This window comes from Pygoscelis adeliae, unplaced genomic scaffold (assembly GCF_000699105.1).
Source record: "Pygoscelis adeliae isolate BGI_AS28 unplaced genomic scaffold, ASM69910v1 Scaffold57, whole genome shotgun sequence".
Taxonomy (NCBI): domain Eukaryota; kingdom Metazoa; phylum Chordata; class Aves; order Sphenisciformes; family Spheniscidae; genus Pygoscelis; species Pygoscelis adeliae.
In genome coordinates this window covers 6,453,214-6,460,233 of record NW_008825615.1, presented here as the reverse complement: position 1 = coordinate 6,460,233, position 7,020 = coordinate 6,453,214, and positions in this window count along the sequence as shown.

Sequence of the window (7,020 nt, the reverse complement as noted above, 5' to 3'; positions counted from 1 at the left end):
GATTGCGATTCCAGCTGAAGCTGATGAGACTGCAGAGGAATAGAAGCTGAATAAATTTACAGAATCTACAGAAGCAAAAATAGCATCCTGTAGCCATCTTTTTCCACAGAGACACTATTATCATCCTTGTTTCACAAGTGGAGAAACAAAATGTTGAAGTGATTTGCCTTTGGCAGGTTTGGAGCCCAGGTTCCTCCAGCCATCAGGCATAGACATAACAAAGAGATTTCTGTTATGTGTATTACCTTCAGGTGACTTGGAGAACATTGATTAAAGTGACTTTAACTCTACAAGACTCAAAATTCAGATACCAGATATGGGGGAAGGTCTCCTTGGATCAAATGTTAGCTCTGACCTCCACCTTTCTTTCTTTGTTTCCTTTAAAAAAAAAAAACCACAGTGTTAAAAATGTATGAAAGGAAGCAGAGGAAGGCTAGTTTTGGCTATTTCCCTGTATATATGTAGGTTTTGGCCTAGTTTTATTAGGCCCATCCTGTGAATCAGTTGAAGAGTCAATAAACCTAGAGCTCACTGGGATTTCATGAACATTATCTCCACTCTGTGGTTTCTGACTGATGCATCCACTAGTTACTATGGCCATCAGCGTGTACTTTGCTTTCATCAACGAAAAAAACTGGGTCTAGCTCTCAATCCGTCAGCTTGATTCTCCTGTTTGGTCAGATGATCTACGATGCTTGCACATGAGAGCTTGCCCCTCCATGGTGCACGACCCGCTGCCTGTTCCCTTGTGACAATACATGTATTGGTAATAAACTTCCCATTCATAATCCAACACAATCATTTGATGTGGTTAATCAGCTGACTAACCTTTTCTATTTCTAATTTTTCAGAGTCTGCAGTGGGTGTTCCACAAGCTTCTGTCTCCCTTTCCCCCACCTCAAAAACAGCAGGGAATAATCTGGTGTAAATAGATGGGTAGTATCAGAAATGTGACAAAGAAGAAAAGAGAGATGCTGCATACAGTCTGAAGCAAACGCCATCTCACTGCCTTTCCATTATATGCTCATGCCTTTGTGCTACTGTAATGGTGCCTTGAAAACAGACCTTAATTTCATAATGATATATGGTAATAGTTCTTTCCTGACGAGCAACCATGACTGTGGTTGGTAAACATCTATTTGAAAACTGATAAATAGTCCTTACAGTAATTAAGCCTCAAAGGGTTTTCACTTCCTACTGCAGCTCCAAAAGAGAATCAGCTTCAAAACACGTCTTAAATATTTCAACTGTGTATTAGTAAGGGTATTTCTCAGTAAGGGCTGAGGATTCAGAATATGGGGATATCGATTACATCCTCTTTTAGCTTTCCACAGGTGGCTTCCAAGGAGGTGGCTAACTAGAACTGAATAGACAACCACATTTGTGCTGAATAGCTAAAAAGCAAAGGAAACCCATTATGTGGTTTTTAAAAAGTTTTGTGAATTGTGGAAAAGATATGTAATGTTTCTGCTGAAAAAATGCCATCATAATTATCTATATGTTCTTTACTTCACTCCAAGAATTTTCAACAATGAATGTCTTTCTTACGACCTTCATAAATAAATGACAGCATCACTGTCATGAAATACATTTATAAATGAGCTTACTACTACACAGCTGCTCTGAACACTGCATGTATTACATATAAGTAATTAATTTTCCACCTCTGACAAGTGGGGTTAAAATAAATAATATTGGTTTGAGGGTTTTTTGGGTTTTGTCTTTTTTTGAGAGAGAATCATACTAAACCATGCCATGGACACCTTTGTCTTGCACAACATACAGCCCCATATGTGTTCACTTTTCAGAATTACTTCCAGACACAGAAAGAAACAGATGTGGAGTGGCCATTGCCTGAGGAGTTTGACCTGCAGCATAGGCACCTCACTCATTATCCTTCACTTTCTACTGATCGTGCATCAGTTCCCTTTACAGTGTCTCTTTTCTTACACATGCCTATTCATGTCAGAAATTATTCTCTTTGGTAATTACACTGGTCTTCAGATTCCCTTCAAGATCAGAAAAACATTTGCTTTACTTTTGCCTTTCAGTTCACTGCCTGCTTTGGCTAAAGCTGGGTATGGAAGTATTAAAATACCAAGGGAAAGCCTGCTGTCACAATGAGTTTGATCCAAAGCCCTTTGAAGTCATTCATAAACAGTGGTTCCCAATTATTGCTGTTGGGCTTTGGATCCACCCATGGCTTTCTACTCCAACAAGAAGTGTAAGTATTAAAACATTTTCAAAAGATTCATCTGATGGGATTACCAGTTTGATTTCCTGAATAATGCTCTCTGAAGATTCAGATAAGCATGTCACCACTTGAAAGCTCTCCCTATCACCTCAGGCCAAAATTAAAGCTCCTCTGCAGTCACGGTGTCCAAAGTTTCACAAGCAGTGAATAATTTCAGCCTTACAGCCAAGCTGCTCTTTGGTGTCTCCCGGCTGAGAAAGGATACACTTTCTTGAATCTAACACCAGAACCATATGCTGCTTTTGAAAACAGTCTTCGTTATTGGAATGATTTGAATTCTGGTGCAACATTACTGGAACAGTCTTGGCATCATTTCATGCTGCAAAGAGGGTTCTTGGACAATTGCTCATTTGTTATTGCCATCTCCCCTTTCTAAACCAGTGTGTTACTTCCCAGCAGTCAGACAGTTTATATTTGAAAGATATCATCTTAATGGAGGTCCTAAATTTTGTATCCACAGTCATGGACAGAAGTGACAGTTCATCTCACAGAAAGACCACCTATAGCAGGTAGACACACACACAAATATAACATGTGCAGCTAATTGTTTACATGCCTAGTTTCTTTTACCACAAAGTTTAGGCTCCTTAAGATATTTGGCTCTAAAAACTTAAATTGCCTTTGGAATACTGAATAGAGGACTAGATGATTCAGTAGACGATTCTGTAATATTTGGTTCTGAATCTGAAATGCTGCTACCATCCGAGGAACATTTTGGTTTTGTTGGTCAAAATCTGCACACCTTGACTCATGGCTCAGTCTGCTAAATTGAAGTATGGTACCCTACAATGATGCATTCTCTATCATGTTCCCTTTAAAAACTAAACACTAGGAAACGCTGCACTGAGTCTGCATGACATGCAGGAATATATTACAATGAACTGAGTAGAATATTTAGTAATGGCACAGAATTTTCAAATTTTAATCCAAGTGCTTTGCTGAGCTGATGCAATCAAGGAATTTCTTCTTCCAGCTCTAGCTGAACACCGTACTTGGACTTTGCTGGTTTATCTTCCTTGGAAAGTCCTTTTCTTTGAGAATAAGCAGAGTAACTAGAGCCATTAATGGGGCAGAGCAAGAAGGCAGGATCCCTGGGCAGTCCTCTGAGCAATACCAAATGTCTATATACTGTAGATTCCCCCAGCCAGTTGCTGCCATCACCTGGGACTTTGAATAAGTCATAGAATCAGAGAATCAGAGAATCATAAAGGTTGGAAAGGACCTTTAAGATCACTGAGTCCAAACATTAACCTAGCACTGCCAAGTTCACCACTAAACCATGTCCCTAAGCACCACATCTACACACTTTTTAAATACTTCCAGGAATGGTGACTCAACCACTTCCCTGGGCAGCCTCTTCCAATGCTTGACAACCCTTTCAGTGAAGAAGTTTTTCTTACTATCCAATCTAAACCTCCCCTGGTGCAACTTGAGGCCATTTCCTCTTGTCCTATCGCTTGTTGAAGAGATTGACACCCACCTCACTACAATCTCCTTTCAGGTAGGTGTAGAGAGTGACAAGGTCTCCCCTCAGCCTCCTTTTCGAGAATCAGAGAATCATTTTTTTTAGCTTCATTGCCCTTCTCTGGACACGCTCCAGCACCTCAATGTCTTTCTTGTAGTGAAGGGCCCAAAACTGAACACAGTATTTGAGGTGCACACAATATTTGAGGTGTCAGAATGCAAAATATATAAGATTAGAGTTTGATTGAAAAGATTACTTAGATGTTCTGTATTTCCTGATTCTCTCCGGAAAGAAATGTGACAAATGTCCTAATGAAATGTGACAGCCTGGGACAGACTTCTAATTCTGCTTTTGCACTTAGGAGGTTGGCCTTTATGTATGCGTGTATACCTGGAGCAAGGTAAGCTTTTGGTCTCTGCACAGACAGACAAACAGCCACAGGCACACAAGGGCTATTCAGCTCTTTAAGGAAGTCTGCTCTTCAAACAGCTGCTCCAGTCCTCTCGAAAAGAAAGGTGGGAACTGGATGGGAGCACCCTACAGGCTGGAATCAACCAAGGGCTACTATCATCTAGTGGTTATCATCTAGTCTTTAAAATTTTGCTTTAGTGTCAGTGATTAAAAATTATGCCTGTAAATCTCATATGACACCCTAAAATAGGCAGCACATGTTATTAGACATCATAGATTCACATAAAAAGTAGATTTTTTTTATGCTACTGGGAGATTCATCAGGTTATAAAAATGAGCATGAAAGAGTTTCCAAAATATTTTCATTTTAAATGGCAGGAGGCTTTGATAAGTCTACCATTTTGATTAATAATTGAAGAGTTTCCACAAAAGAAAAAAAAAATTTGTCTAAATGAGTTGCACTGCAGTCTTGTCCTTTGATAAGGCAGGAAAAAAGGGATACAACTTTGCATAATTAACAACTATATCTTAGAAATTAATAGCTACAGAGGAACAATTAAGTTGTGTTTAGCTGGAGCTGTCTGTTTGCCACCTTCCTGTAACCATTGATATATCCCCATCACTCAGTGAATACAATGAGAAAAGGATGTATTTTTAATGTCTCCAAGCAATCACAGGTTCCTTGGTAAAGCACAGGTTAAGTTCAACATCAACAGACGTCACATATTTTTTCCCACGATATAAACATTTTTTCCTATGAAATATTATTCGTAGCATTCTCAGTATTTCTTCCTTTGGACACAATAAAATACACTGTATAATCAGCAGTATCTAATAGGGTTTCTTTCTCCTCCACCCTCAGTGGCATTGCTAATTTTCTTGTTGAGTTATTCCTTTGCTTGAAATTACTTTAGAAAATCTTTACTTGTCCTTTTAACCAATAGCACAGAAAATAAATGCCATCTAACCCAATCTGTTGCCCCAAAGAAATAGAGCAAATAAATAGTTGTTAGTTAATTACATCGGAGAGTGATACATCAAAGAAGCAGAATTTACACCCATGCCTTGTCTTGATTAGAGTGTTCAAGTTTAATTCACCATGCCACTATTTCCTGCTGGCTGTTCTTCTTCATCAGTAACAAACTCTCCTTAGAAGCTGTTGATACTGAACACATGGACCCAAGTAAATCTGTAATGAAATTTACTTATTTGCAGTTTCAGCCCTGATGTGGTCTCTGACTCATTCACCAAAATGTTTCCATTCACTGAAGGAGACTTTTTCATTTGCGGTGAAACCCTGAAGTGCAGAACTGAATGTGCGTTCCGCCAGTTACTGGCATACGTTGCAAAGTGGACAAATTAGGCACTGAACTTTCTTTTAGTGGAGAGCCCCATTTTGTATTTTCAGGCACTTAAACAAACTATGACCACACTAGTTACAAAGCTGTGACCTGTTCTGGTCAGTCTTGAATCATGGGTTAAGAAAAGAACATTTGTTAAATACTACTATATGTATAATATTTTATGCTAAATGTGCATATACAGAGAGCATGTGTAATACATATAATGCTGACCAAAGGTATACTAACAAAAGCACCTGAGACGATAAACTAACAAAATAGAAAGCAACTAAAAAATCTGGTCACTTTATTCCTTTGTGGTTCGAGGTCATAATGAAATACAGGTGATCCATTCACACCTCATATTCTGCCAGAAAATGTTTATTATTATCACCATCACAGTTCATTTGGTTATCCTTTTGCCCTTGAGGCAGATTGTAGTTCCAATGTAGTTGGCTAAGATAGAGTTAATTTTCATCATAGTAGCTTGTATGGTGCTGGTTTGGATTTGTGATGAAAACAGCGTTGATAACACATGGATGTTTTAGTTATTGCTGAGCAGTGCTTACACAGAGTCAAGGCTTTTTCTGTTTCTCACACTGCCTTGACAGCGAGTAGGCTGGGGTGGGCAAGAAGCTGGGAGGGGACACAGCTGAGACAGCTGACCCCAACTGACCAAAGAGATGTTTCATACTGTATGACATAGTGCTCAGCAATAAAAACATGAGGGAAAGTTTGCCAGGGCTGCCATTGCTTGAGGACTGGCTGGGCATCAGTCGGCTGCTGGTGAGCAATGGTGTTTTGGGGGTTTTTTGCATCATTTGGTTTTCTTTGAGTTTTTTAGGGGGTGAGATTTTTTTGTTTGTTTTTTTTTACTTATTAAACTGCCTTTATCTCAACCCACAAGTTTTCTCCCTTTTATACTTCCAATTCTGTCCCCCATCCCATTGCGGGGGAGCGAGAGAGCGGCTGTATGGTGTTGAGCTGCCGGACGCAGTTAAACCACAACAACTGCTCACATAGCAAATAACTAGTTTTTGTTGTTGTGGTTGCTGTAACATCTTGCCATGAACCAGAAATTCATTGTAGTCATAAACACGTTAAAAATGGGAAGTCAGCTTTCATAGCAGGGGAGACGAGGAGGGGGTGTTGCCCTCTATGTCAGTGACCAGCTGGAGTGCATGGAGCTCTGCTTGGGGATGGATGAGGAGCCGACCAGGGGCTTATGAGTCAGGATTAAAGGGAGGGCAGGGACAGGTGACATTACAGTGGGGGTCTGCTACAGGCCACCCGACCAGGAAGACAGAGCAGATGAGGCCCTCTATAGACAGATAGGAGCAGCCTCATGTTCACAAGCCCTGGTCCTCATGGGGCACTTCAACCACCCCAACATCTGTTGGAGGGACAATACGGCAGGGCATAAGCAATTTGGGAGGTTCCTGGAATGCATCAATGATAACTTCCTTCTCCAAGTGATAGAGGAGACAACAAGGAGAGGTGCTATGCTGGACCTTGTTCTCACCAACAAGGAGGGGCTGGTGGGGAATGTG